Consider the following 14868-nt stretch of genomic DNA (forward strand, 5'->3'; position numbering starts at 1 on the left):
AATTGGGCGTTAAACGCCCAAAACAAGCAGCATTTGGGCGTTTAACGCCAGAATGGTGGGGAGGAGGTAAAATTCATTTTTCTTCACAAATTTTCTAATTTTTATGTTTCAATTCATAATTTCTTGCATAAACTTGTTTTAAAATATCATCCTTCAATTCCAAAAATTTTAATCCTAATTTCTAAAAACACTAATTTCTAAAATCCCTTTTTCAAAAATGTCAAATGTATCTTAATTCATAAACACAAATCTTTTTCCAATCCAAATCTTTTTCAAATCTTTTTCAACTCATCATATCTTTTGGATTTCGAAATTGCCTCTCCCTCTATTCCTCTCCTTTCCTTTCTTTTGCTTGAGGACAAGCAAACCTCTAAGTTTGGTGTGAGTTGCCATGATCACTGAGCTAAAACTCATCAAGATCATGGCACCTAAGGGAACAAGAAGAGCAAGGATGTGAACTGAAGGAACTAAAGCGTCAGAAGCTATTCCTTGAAGGACCAAGCACCCCACAGACTAGAGGAACATCCACTTCCCAAAATACATGTTGTTAAGTTCTAATTTTAAGCTTTAACTCTGTGATAGTATTTTTATAGAAATTTACCTTAGAAGTTATATAGGAGTAGTAGTATTTAGTATCTCTATTTTGATTTTATCTCCAATTAAGCTATAATTTATTTTTCTCATCATTATCAAACATGAATAAATTAGTAGATTCTTAGAATAAAGAGGCAATATTTTTTCGAGTTCTTAATAAGGAAAATTCTAATTATTTATATGTGGTGGCAATACTTTTTGTCTTCTGAATGAATGCCTGAACAGTGCATATTTTTTATATTGAATTTTATGAATGTTAAAATTGTTGGCTCCTGAAAGAATGATGAACAAGAGAAATGTTATTGATGATCTGAAAAATCATGAAATTGATTCTTGAAGCAAGAAAAAGCAGTGAAAAAAACAAAAAAAAAACTTTTACAAGAAATCATTGGATCAAGAAAAAAAGCCAATAGCCCTTAAAACCAAAAGGCAAGGGTGAAAAGGATCCAAGGCTTTGAGCATCAGTGGATAGGAGGGCCCAAGGAAGTAATTCCAGGCCTAAGCGGCTAAATCAAGCTGTCCCTAACCATGTGCTTGTGGCATGCAGGTCCAAGTGAAAAGCTTGAGACTGAGTGGTTAAAGTCGTGATTCAAAGCAAAAAGAGTGTGCTTAAGGGCTCTGGACACCTCTAACTGGGGACTTTAGCAAAGCTGAGTCACAATCTGAAAAGGTTAACCCAGTCATGTGTCTGTGACATTTATGTATCCGGTGGTAATACTGGAAAACAAAGTGCTTAGGGCCACGGCCAAGACTCATAAAGTAACTGTGTTCAAGAATCAACATACTACACTAGGAGAATCAATAATACTATCTGAATTCTGAGTTCCTATGGATGCCAATCATTCTGAATTTCAAAGGATAAAGGGAGATGCCAAAACTGTTCAGAAACAAAAAGCTACTAGCCCCGCTCATCTAAATTAGAATCTGAGCTTCACTTAAAACTCGGAGATTTTATTACTCCTTAAATTCTTTTTATCCTATTTTTGTTCATCTAGTTGCTTCGGGACAAGCAACAGTTTAAGTTTGGTGTTGTGATGAGCGGATATTTTATACGCTTTTTGGGGGTAATTTCATGTAGATTTTAGCATGTTTTAATTAGTTTTTAGTATAATATTATTAGTTATTAGGCAAAAATTATATTTATGGACTTTACTATGAGTTTGTGTGTTTTTCTGTGATTTCAGGCATTTTCTGGCTGAGATTGAGGGAGCTGAGCAAAAATCTGAGTTAGGCTGAAAAAAGACTGCTGATGCTGTTGGATCCTGACCTCCCTGAATTCGGAATGGATTTTTGGGAGCTACAAGAGTCTAATTGACGCGCTCTCAATTGGATTGGAAAGTAGACATCCAGGGCTTTCCAGCAATATATAATAGTCCATACTTTGCGCAAAGATAGACGACGTAAACTGGCGTTCAATGCCAGTTCCATGTTACAATCTGGCGTCCAGCGCCAGAAACAAGTTACAAGTTGGAGTTCAACGCCCAAAACACGTTACAACCTGGCGTTCAACTCCAGAAATAGCCCAAGCACGTGAGAGGCTTAAGTCTCAGCCCCAGCACACACCAAGTGGGCTCCAGAAGTGGATTTCTGCACCAGTTATCTTAGTTTACTCATATTCTGTAAACCTAGGTTACTAGTTTACTATTTAAACAACTTTTATAGACTTATTTTGTACCTCATGACATTTTCAGATCTGAATTATACACTCTTTGGCAGCATGAGTCTCTAAACTCCATTGTTGTGGGTGAGGAGCTCTGCAACGTCTCGATGAATTAATGCAATTACTTTTGTTTTCCATTCAAACACGCTTGTTCTTATCTAAGATGTTCATTCGCGCTTAATTATGGAGAAGGTGAAGATCCGTGACACTCATCACCTTCCTCAATCCATGAACGTGTGCCTGACAACCACCTCCATTCTACATCAGATTGAATGAGTATCTCTTAGATTCCTTAATTAGAATCTTCGTGGTATAAGCCGGATTGATGGCGGCATTCATGAGAATCCGGAAAGTCTAAACCTTGTCTGTGGTATTCCGAGTAGGATTCTGGGATTGAATGACTGTGACGAGCTTCAAACTCCTGAAGGCTGGACGTTAATGACAGACGCAAAAGAATCAATGGATTCTATTCCAACCTGATTGAGAACCGACAGATGATTAGCCGTGCTGTGACAGAGCATTTGGACCATTTTCACTGAGAGGATGGGAAGTAGCCATTGACAATGGTGACACCCTACATAGAGCTTGCCATGGAAGGAACCTTGCGTGTGGGAAGAGGATTTCAAGGAAAATTTGAAATTCAGAGGACAAATCATCTCCAAAACTCCAACATATTCTCCATTATTAAAGTAACAACTATTAATTTTATGCCCTTTTTACTTTATACGAGGCTAAAGAACCCTATTGGTATCCGGACTAAGATTAATAAAATAAACATAGCTTGCTTCAATCCAACAATCTCCGTGGGATTCGACCCTTACTCACGTAAGGTATTACTTGGACGACCCAGTGCACTTGCTGGTTATTTGTGCGGATTGCAAAAAGTGTGATTGCAATTTCGTGCACCAGTGTTCCAAGCATTGGGGGAGATTTCTGGATGAATTTAAACATAAGCCGCCATAACAGGAAGCTCAATCAATGTCCAACTTAAGGACTTTAACTAAAAGTGCTAGGTGGGAGACAACCCACCATGGTATGATCGTCCCTTTTTCATTTTCTTATTTAGTCTTATTTGTCTTCAAGTTTTATTTTATTTTATTATATTAAACCTGGAGTTTTGCATATCATTCATATTAATCATTGAATTTTGCATACTGCATATTTGCATACCTGCATTTAAAAAAAATTTCATGCGACGCGACCGCCTCATTGACGCGTTTGCATCGCATGTGTGGGAGAGAATAATAAAATGAACAGAGAGTCACACGAAAGTGTGGCTGGAGGTGTGCCAATGGCACAAATCGTCCCACGCGACCGCGTCACTGACGCATCCGCGTCACATGGGAATAATGGCCTCCCACGCAACCGCGCGCCCCACGCGGCCGCGTGACCTGAATATCAACGTGAAAAGAGTGCATGGTCGAAAGTTGTGCTGGAGTTGGGCCGGACTCGTGCTGGACGCCCAAGCCCTCCCACTCGAATGCGTGCCCCCACGCGTCCGCGTCATATCTCCATGATGGCCACTCAAGCGATCGCATGACCCACGCGATCGCGTCGCCCCAGATTTGGCGAAAATAAAAATTTTGAACAGAGAGTTGTGCGAGCGCGAGGCTGCCCTCGCGCCAGTAGTATAAACTGTGTCACGCGACCGCGTCAATCCGTATAAGTGCAAGTCACGCGACCGCATGCTCCACGCGATCACGTCGCTTGCATCGCACAGCTTATCCTAATTTGCCAAATATCTTATCTTTTCTTCCTCAAATCCTTATTTTTCTTATCTTTTCTTATTTCTTTCTCTTTCCTTTCTTATTTTCTTTGACTTCTCATCTTTTTCACCTCTGTTCTATTTTATTTAATTTATTTGCATACTTTATTCCATTGCATTTTAATTTTGTGCATCTTTTTATTTTCTTTTCTAAATTTATTATTTCTCCATTGGTGTTACTTGTTCATATTCAACTGTTGTGTCTTTTTTGGTATTATTTTGGTACTCAGTGACTTGTTTTACACTGTTGGGTAACATTGTTTAAGTCAATGCTAATCTTTTATGATATTTGTATTAATTTTGCATTGACATGAATTTATATTATCTTGCACTCTCTTTCCCATTGTTGCAAATTTTTGCACTCTTGCTTTGTGATGAGCGGATAATTTATACGCTTTTTGGCATTGTTTTTAGTATGTTTTTACTATGTTTTAGTTAGTTTTTATTATATTTTTATTAGTTTTTAGTTAAAATTCACTTTTCTATACTTTACTATGAGTTTGTGTGTTTTTCTGTGATTTCAGGTATTTTCTGGCTGAAATTGAGGGACCTGAGCAAAAATCTGATTCAGAGGCTGAAAAGGACTGTAGATGCTGTTGGATTCTGACCTCCCTGCACTCGAAGTGGATTTTCTGGAGCTATAGAAGCCCAATTGGCGCGCTCTCAACTGCGTTGGAAAGTAGACATCCTGGGCTTTTCAGCAATATATACTTTGCACAAGATTTGATGGCCCAAACCGGCGTTCCAAATAAGCTCAAAACTGCCCGGCGTTAAACGCCGGAACTGGCACAAGAATGGGAGTTAAACGCCCAAACTGGCACAAAAGCTGGCGTTTAACTCCAAGAAAAGTATCTACACATAGAAGCTTCAATGCTCAGCCCAAGCACACACCAAGTGGGCCCGGAAGTTGATTTTTATGTCATTTACTCATTTCTATAAACCCTAAGCTACTAGTCCTCTACAAATAGGACCTTTTGCTATTGTATTTTCATCTTTGGATCATTTTAGATCTTTTGATCATCTTTGGACATCTAGTACTTAGATCATCTTGGTTCTTCTGGTTCCCTCTCTGGGGCCAAAGCCAATGATCACCATTATCACTTATGTATTTTCAACGGTGGAGTTTCTACACACCATAGATTAAGGTGTGGAGCTCTACTATACCTCGAGTATTAATGCAATTACTATTGTTCTTCTATTCAATTCAGCTTATTCTTGTTCTAAGATATTCATTTGCACCCAAGAACATGATGAATGTGATGATTATGTGACGCTCATCATCATTCTCACTTATGAATGCGTGCCTAACAACCACTTCCGTTCTACAAGCAAACAAGGCTTGAATGTTTATCTCTTGGATCCCTTAATCAGAATCTTCGTGGTATAAGCTAGAATTGATGGTGGCATTCAAGAGAATCCGGAAGGTCTAAACCTTGTCTGTGGTATTCTGAGTAGGATTCAAGGATTGAATGACTGTGACAAGCTTCAAACTCCTGAAGGCTAGGCGTTAGTGACAGATGCAAAAGAATCACTGGATTCTATTCCAACCTGATTGAGAACCGACAGATGATTAGCCGTCCTTTGACAGAGCGCGTTGAACATTTTCACTGAAAAGGATGGGACTGTAGCCACTGACAACGGTGATGCCCAACATATAGCTTGCCATGGAAAGTAGTAAGAAGGATTGGATGAAGACAATAGGAAAGCAGAGAGACAGAAGGGACAAAGCATCTCCATACGCTTATCTGAAATTCTCACCAATGAATTACATAAGTATCTCTATCCTTATTTTATGCTTTATTCATAAATCATCCATAACCATTTGAATCTGCCTGACTGAGATTTACAAGATGACCATAGCTTGCTTCATACCAACAATCTCCGTGGGATCGACCCTTACTCGCGTAAGGTTTATTACTTGGACGACCCAGTGCACTTGCTGGTTAGTTGTGCGAAGTTGTGAAATTATGTTTAGACCATGGTATTGAGCACCAAGTTTTTGGAGCCATTACCGGGGATTGTTTGAGTTGTGAAAAGTAGAGATCACAATTTCGTGCACTAAGTTTTTAGCGCCGTTGCCGGGGATTGTTTGAGTTTGGACAAACTGACAGTTCATCTTGTTGCTTAGCTTAGGTATTTTTCTTCAAAATTTTTAAGAATGAATTCTAGTGTTTCAAGGTGATGTTCTTATCATCACCAAAGCTGATTGATTCTCATCAATTTAGCTCTTGAATGTAATGTCCTGCTGAAGCTTGGCTAGCCATGTCTAATTTCTTTAGACTAACGCTTTAGACTAACATTGCATGATTCCTGGAATTCTCATTAAGAATTTTGATATCCTTATTTTCTTTTTCACTCAATTTTCGAAAAAAATCCAAAAAAAAAGAATTTACAAAATCATAAAAACCAAAAATATTTTATGCTTCTTGTTGAGTCTAGTGTCTCAGTTTAAGTTTGGTGTCAATTGCATGTTTCTTTTCTTCTTGCATTTTTCGAATTCATTCATGTGTCTTCATTGATCTTCAAGTTGTTCTTGATGATCTCCTTGCTCTGATCTTTAAATTCTCTTGTCTTGAGTGTTTTGTTGTGTCTCAAATGCATTCTCAATTTGTTAGTGTCAGTAGTATACAAACTTCTAAGTTTGGTGTCTTGCATGCATTGTTTATTTGATTTTAGTTGCATTTTGATTATTCCTCATCATTAAAAATCCAAAAATATTTTAATTTGTGTCTTTTCAAGTCAATAATACAGAGAATTGAAGATTCAGAACATACAGTAGAGGAATTACACAGAAAAGGCTGGGCGTTCAAAACGCCCAGTGAGGAAGGAAAACTGGCATTTAAACGCTAGCCAGGGTACCTGGCTGGGTGTTTAACACCCAAAAGGGTAGTGTTTTCGGCGTTAAATGCCAGAATGTATACCATTCTGGGCGTTTAACGCCAGGATGGCACCAGAAGGAAGATTTTGTTTTTAACTCAATTTTTTTTCAAGTTTTCAAAATTTTTCAAAATCAAATCTTTTGCAAATCATATCTTTTCAATCATATCTTTTCAAAATCAATCCCTTTCTTTTTTTAAAAAAAATACTTGCTAACAATTAATGATTTGATTCAACATTTCAAGTATGTTGCCTTTTCTGTTGAGAAAAGTTTAATGTTTGAATCATATCTTTTCTTGTTAGCCAAGTCATTAATTTTTAAAATCAAATCTTTTTAAATTGTTTTTCAAATCATATATTCTCAATCATATCTTTTAATCACATATTTTTAAAAATAGTTTTCAATCATATCTTTTTTATTTCTAAATTCAAAATCTTTTTCAAAAATCACTTGATTTCTTTTCCACTCTTAGTTTTCGAAAATCAATTAGTATTTTTCAAAATGTTTTTATAATCTTTTTAATTTATTTTCGAAAATTTCTTCCCCTCTTCTCACATCCTTCTATTTATGGACTAACACTCCTCCTCAATGCACAATTCGAACTCCATCTTTCTTGATATGTTCGAATTCTTCTACCTCTTCCTTCTATTTTTCTTTTCCTCTGACACCTCAAGGAATCTCTATACTGTGACATAGAGGATTCCATATTTTCTTGTTCTCTTCTCTTTCATATGAGAAGGAGCAAAGACAAAAGCATTCTTGTTGAGGCTGACCCTAAACCTGAAAGGACCTTGAAGTGAAAGCTAAGAGAAGCTAAAGCACAACTCTCTGTAGAGGACCTAATAGAAATCTTCAAAGAAGAAGAACCCATGGCAGCCGAAAACAACAATAATGCCAACAATGCAAGGAAGGTGCTGGGTGACTTTACTGCACCTACTCCCGACTTCTATGGGAGAAGCATCTCTATCCCTGCCATTGGAGCAAACAATTTTGAGCTTAAGCCTCAATTAGTTTCTCTAATGCAACAGAATTGCAAGTTCCATGGACTTCCATTGGAAGATCCTCATCAGTTTTTAGCTGAATTCTTGCAAATCTGTGACACTGTCAAGACTAATGGGGTTGACCCTGAGGTCTACAGACTTATGCTATTTCCTTTTGCTGTAAGAGACAGAGCTAGGATATGGTTGGACTCACAACCTAAAGAAAGCCTGAACTCTTGGGAAAAGCTAGTCAATGCCTTCTTGGCAAAGTTCTTTCCACCTCAAAAATTGAGTAAGCTTAGAGTGGAAGTCCAAACCTTCAGATAGAAGGAAGGTGAATCCCTCTATGAAGCTTGGGAAAGATACAAACAATTCATCAGAAAGTGTCCTTCTGACATGCTTTCTGAATGGAGGGTCATAGGTATCTTCTATGATGGTCTGTCTGAACTGTCTAAGATGTCGTTGGACAGCTCTGCTGGAGGATCTCTTCATCTGAAGAAGACGCCTGCAGAAGCTCAAGAGCTCATTGAAATGGTTGCAAATAACCAATTCATGTACACCTCTGAAATGAATCCTGTGAACAATGGGATGAATCAGAAGAAAGGAGTTCTTGAGATTGATACTCTGAATGCCATACTGGCTCAGAACAAAATATTGACTCAGCAAGTCAATATGATTTCTCAAAGTTTGTCTGGAATGCAAGCTGCACCAGGCAGTACTAAGGATGCTTCATCTGAAGAAGAAACTTATGATCCTGAGAACCATTCAATGGAAGAGGTGAATTACATAGGAGAACCCTATGGAAACACCTATAATCCTTCATGGAGAAATCATCCAAATCTCTCATGGAAAGATCAATAGAGACCTCAACAAGGTTTCAACAACAATAATGGTGGAAGAAACAGGTTTAGCAATGGCAAGTCTTTTCCATCATCTTCTCAGCAATAGACAGAGAATTCTAAGCAGAGCCACTCTGACTTAGCAACCATGGTCTCTGATCTAATCAAAACCACTCAAGGTTTCATGACTGAAACAAGGTCCTCCATTAGGAATTTGGAGGCACAAGTGGGACAGTTGAGCAAGAAAATTACTAAACTACCTCCTAGTACTCTTCCAAGCAATACAGAAGAGAACCAAAAGGAGAATGCAAGGCCATTAACATGACCCACATGGCCGAACTTGGAGAGGAGGAAGAGGCAGTGATCGCCACTGAGGAAGACCTCAATGGACGTCCACTGGCCTCCAATGAGTTCCCTAATGAGGAACCATGGGAATCTGAGGCTTATAATGAGACCATAGAGATTCCATTGAATTTACTTCTGCCATTCATGAGCTCGGATGAGTATTCTTCCTCTGAAGAGGATGAAGATGTCATTGAAGAGCAAGTTGCTAAATACCTTGGAGCAATCATGAAGCTAAATGACAAGTTATTTGGTAATGAGACTTGGGAGAACGAACCTCCTTTGCTCACCAAAGAACTGGATGACTTGACTAGGCAGAGATTACCTCAAAAGAGACAGGACCCTGGAAGGTTCTCAATACCTTGTACCATAGGCACCATGACCTTTAAGAAGGCTCTGTGTGACCTAGGGTCAAGCATAAACCTCATACCTCTCTCTGTAATGGAGAAGCTAGGGATCTTTGAGGTGCAAGCTACAAGAATCTCACTAGAGATGGCAGATAATTCAAGAAAACAAGCTTGTGGATTTGTAGAGGATGTTCTGGTAAAGATTGAAGACCATTACATCCCTACTGATTTCATAGTCCTAGAGACTGGGAAGTGCATGGATGAATCCATCATCCTTGGCAGACCCTTCCTAGCCACATTAAAGGCTGTGATTGATGTTGACAGAGGAGAATTGATCATTCAAGTGAATGAAGAATCCTTTGTGTTTAAGGCTTAAGGATATCCCTCTGTTACCATGGAGAGGAAGCATGAAGAGCTTCTCTCAAAACAGAGTCAAACAGAGCCCCCACAGTCAAACTCTAAGTTTGGTGTTGGGAGGCCACAACCAACTTCTAAGTTTGGTGTTGAACCCCCACATTCAAACTCTAAGTTTGGTGTTGGGAGGTTCCAACATTGCTCTGAGTATCTGTAAGGCTCCATGAGAGCCCACTGTCAAGCTACTGACATTAAAGAAGCGCTTGTTGGGAGGCAACCCAATGTTATATTTATCTATTTTCCTTTTTATTTTATGTTTTCTGTAGGTTGATGATCATGGAAAGTCACTGATAAACCACTATTTTAAAGTTTATATTGTGTTTAATTGTGTGGTTTTGTCGTGATCCTTACCCACTTATTCATCAATTTAGCATGCATTTAGATTTCCTTCCTGAATTTATTACATGTTTGAAAATTGCTTTCCAGAGACTTTAATTATTTAATTTTAATTCTCCTTTATTCCATTCGATGCCATAATCTGTGTGTCAAGCGTTTCAGGCTTTATAGGGCATGAATGAGATGGAGATTAGAGAGGAAGCTAGCAAAAATGGAAGGAACACAAGAGTTTGAGGAGATAACCAGCGAAAAGTGACGCGGTCGCATGGCTCACATGACCGCGCGAAGGAGCGCAAATCACAGTGACTCGGCCGCATGGCTTGCGCGGCCGCGCGGATTGGAAAGCACAAGCAACGCGGTAGTGTGGACGACGCGAACGCGTGAAGAGGAAAAGCGCCAGCGACGCGTCCGCATGGACGACACGATCGCGTGACATGCGCGATCTGCATAAACTGCAGAATCTGAAACCAGCGATTTTTGACCCTATTTCGGCCCAGTTTTCGGCCCGGAACAGCAGACCAGAGTCAAAGAATATGCAGAAACAACAGAGAAAACATTCATTAAGTAGTTTAGATCTAGTTTTTGACTCTCTTAGGTTTTTTTCTCTCTAGTTTTAAGATTTTTAATTTTCAATTGATCTTGGCATTGGAACATTGAGAAGAGTTATTTTCCTCATCAAGACTTCATCACTCTAGTTTGTTCTCTTAACTTGGTTTTATTCTTCCATGTTCTTTGTTATGTTCAATTTTGTCATTCAGATATTTTTATGATTAATTAATGCAAGGATTATTTCTTTTTAATTTAAATTCCATTCCAATAATCATGTCTTCTTTTAATTCCCTTTCATGTGCCATGGATTCTTTTTTTACAATGCGTGAGTAGTTTCATTACTTGATGGGGAGTTGATTAAAATGAACTCTTGAGTTGGAAGGATTGAAAGAAAAATTTGTAATTGGGTTGAATGTTGGATTGCTATCCTGTCACCGACGCCAATCCCTTTGAACTAAGTGGGTTGCAACTTGTGAACAGATCTGGCATTTCCACTTGTTTGACTTTCTCTTACCTAGTAAGGGATAACCAAACAGAACAACTATTAATTATAAATTAATCTTACAATCACAACATCAATGATAGAGATTCTAACCAATCAATTCCCAGTCAAGGCCTCTTATTTTTATTATTTAAAATTCCTCAATTTAAATCCCAATTTACTTAGCTCAACTCTTTTTGGAATATCTGATTAATAAAACAGCACATTTTTCTGCAACTCGTTGGGAGACGACCTGAGACTTAAAACTCCCAGTAATTTTAATTTAAACTTTCAGTGACATATTTCTAAATTGATAGGCAGATTTTCAGTGAGTTAAGAACTATACTTGCAACATAACCATTTTAATAAATTTTTAATTCACTAGCTTCTGCACTCCATCAATTTTTGGCGCCGTTGCTGGGGAGTTGCAATAGAGTGCTTATTTTATTAATTAGAATTTATTTATTTGCATTTTCTTTAATTTTGCTACTATGAGCTGCGTGTTTCTTCTGTCAAATGACACGTTCACTTCCTGATCCGCGCTTGCTAATATTCAATCCTGAAATTGAAAGAACAATTTCACGAATAAGGCGAGAACAGCGTAGGTTAGTCCGCTCTGAGGGAGGATCTGAAAGTGAATCTGAGGAAGAAACCAGCCCCCGTTCTACTGATTTGGTTGTTTTACGTGCAGAAAACATGGTAGCTAGAAGAATTACCATTTAGGAGGAAGGAGCTCCTGATTTTACACTGCAACCATTTCAAGCACATCATCCAGCGGTAGCTATGGATTTTGAAATAAAGACTGCACTGCTAAATTTGATGCCGAAGTTTCATGGCCTACCTGCTCAAGAGCCTATCAAGCACTTGAGAGATTTCCAGGCAGCATGTTCTACTGTCAGGCGTGATGGCGCTGATGAAACTTCAATTCTGCTGAAAGCTTTTCCGTTCTCTCTTGAGGGAAAAGCAAGAGAGTGGTACTACACTCAACCTCTAGCAAACGTATCCAACTGGGATACACTCAGAAAGGAGTTCCTAGAGAAATTCTTCCCATCTGAAGTTACTGATAAACTGAGGAAGGATATCTCTACAATTATTCAGGATGACAATGAGACTCTCTTTGAATACTGGGAGCGCTTCAATAATCTTCTGGAAGCATGCCCCCACCACATGATCGACAAGATCGTGCTACTCAGCTATGTCACCCAAGGTATGAGACCCCAAGATAAGACCATGATACGTAAAAATAAGAATTCACGTATTTACCGGCAAGTATACCGGGTCGTATCAAGTAATAAGACTCACAAAGAGTGAGGTCGATCCCACGAGGATTGGTAGATTAAGCAACTTTAGTTAAATGGTAAGTTTAGTCAAGCGAACATGATTTTTGATTTTATGAGCAATGTGACTTTTGAACATAATGACAAGAATTTAAATGGCAATTAAGAACAAGAATATAGAAATAAAATGGAAGTAAATAACTGAAACTTAAATTGCAAGAAACTTAAATGACATCAAAGATAAATTGCAAGGAATTAAAGGTTGCAGAAATTTAAAGAACATAAGAGTAAATGGCAAGAAGTAAATGAACAGAATGTAAATAACAAGAGCAGTAAATAGACAGAATGTAGAAGGGGATTGGGAAATGGGTAATCAAATAACTAGAAGTAAAAGAAATAAGAATTGATGATGGAGAGGATCATTAGGGATCAGAGATGCTAGTGTTCATGAATTGATGTTGGTCAAATCCTTCTCAATCATGGGTATAGATCCATGGCAAATGGGTGATTGAATCCCAATCTCTTGGTGATTCAATCTCTCTCAACATAGCCAATTGCCACTCTCGTGATCTAATTGTTCATGAGAAGAGATGAAGCTCAATTTTAATCCAGCCACACAATGTCCAAAATCTCAACCAAGGAGAGTTACATCTCACATACTAACCAAGGTATATTGATTGAGGAAATCATGAAAGGTTGAACTCTAAACTGAATTATGTGGCTCATTCATCAAATTCACCACATAATTCATATAGATTAACCCCTCTCTCGATGGTGGTTGAATCTTTGAAGAACAAGAGTTCCCTCTTTAGATCAACCACTAAAATTGAGAAAGAGAAGATGGTTCACCAATTCATTCCAACCAACAGAGCTCCTCCCCCTAATGAAAGTGGGGTTTAGTGAATCATAGCTCCAATCTCAACAACAAATGCCATTAACAAAAATTAAACTAAGTGTAGAGAAAGATGAAGAAGAATAAGTAAATGCTTGAAGATTAAGAAAATGAAGAAGAGAAGTTCCAAGATGAACCAAAATTAGCTCTCTGGGTCTTCTCTCGGAAGTACCAAAAGAGTTTCCAAATACAAGTGCTCAAAAGTGTAAAAATGACTAAGTGTAAAAAGTAAAGTGTAAAAAGTCCTCCACAAGTACATCAATCTCTTCTATTTATACTACTCCTAAAACTCTTTCAAAGATCTTGAATTGGTTTAGCAATATGGGCTTCTCTTTGTTGAATTCTTGGCTCAATTGAAGAAGTTGTTGGCCTTTGTGATGAATAGGGGAAGCAAAGCAAGTTGGCACCAATTCTGGCCCATTGAGGGGCGTTATTGGCAATAACTCAGGCTTTAGTGCACGTTGGCAACGTGCATGCCAATTTCCTGGAAGTGAGTTTGAGACTTGGGCGCTGCTAGCCCAAGTTGTTGCAAACAACTTGCTTTTCCTCTTCTTGGCTCTACTTTCATGCTAAATGTAGCCCAGAATTTGAGTGTCAACCTTCTGCCTCAATATGGACTATTATACATCATTGGAAAGCTCTTGATGTCTATTTTCTAATGCCACTGGAATCACCTCAATTGGACTTTCCTAGCTCAAGTTATGGTTCCTCAAAGAAGGTAAGGTCAAGCTGCCAAGTTGTTGCCAAGTTGTTGCCAAAAACGCACCTTAAACCCCAAGTTGGCAACGTGCTCGTGCCTTACTCTCCCAAGGCAAGGGCTTGGGGCTGGCGTTGTTGCAAAACACGCCCCCTATCCAGCACGTTGGCAACGTGCTCGAGCCACACTCCAAGGCTAGTCTCTAGCCTTCTTGAATTTCACTTCATGTTCTTGTTTTTAGGGCCTAAAGATGACTCTGGTTTGGCTTCAATTTTGTGCTCCACCATAGACTATTATATATGGTTGGAAAGCTCTGAATGTCAGCTTTCCAATGCAACTGGAAGCACTCAATTTGGATCTCTGTAGCTCAAGATATCTTCCATTGAAGAGTACATGGTCAGGCTGCCTTGTTGGAGTTGTTGTGAATAACGCCCATTCATTCCAAGTTAGCAACGTGCACCACAATTTCCTCACCATCCTGGCGTTATTGCCAAACACTCCTTCTCTTCAGCACGTTGGCAACGTGCTCGAGCCCTTCTCAAGGCTCCATGTTTGCTTCCTGGCGTTGGCAACGTGCATGGCAAGGCCAATGGGCGTTGGCAACGTGCATGGCATGCTTGTGGGCGTTGGCAACTTGGTTGGCACCAAAACTTGGTGGCTCTTGGCGTTGCCAACTTGGTGTTGGCATTGGCAACGTGGTGACATCCTCCCCTGGTGGCTCTGGCGTTGCCAACTTGGTCTTCAAGTTGGCAACTTGCAATGCTTCATTTCCTTGCATTTGGGGCTTAAGTTTCCCTCTGATTTGAGCTTCCATTCC

General features: G+C 39.0%; 2 non-coding genes across 2 annotated transcripts; both read right to left on the reverse strand.

Moving 5' to 3' along the window:
• Positions 1-8171: 8171 nt before the first annotated feature.
• LOC112804415 (small nucleolar RNA R71) lies at positions 8172-8279 on the reverse strand. The gene has a single exon (XR_003203025.1). It is a non-coding gene; the product is annotated as a small nucleolar RNA R71 (small nucleolar RNA).
• Positions 8280-12250: 3971 nt separating this feature from the next.
• On the reverse strand, positions 12251-12354 carry LOC112804369 (small nucleolar RNA R71). Its single transcript, XR_003202977.1, has one exon. It is a non-coding gene; the product is annotated as a small nucleolar RNA R71 (small nucleolar RNA).
• Positions 12355-14868: the final 2514 nt, after the last annotated feature.

The sequence above is a fragment of the Arachis hypogaea genome, chromosome 5, assembly GCF_003086295.3.
Source record: "Arachis hypogaea cultivar Tifrunner chromosome 5, arahy.Tifrunner.gnm2.J5K5, whole genome shotgun sequence".
NCBI classification, from domain to species: domain Eukaryota; kingdom Viridiplantae; phylum Streptophyta; class Magnoliopsida; order Fabales; family Fabaceae; genus Arachis; species Arachis hypogaea.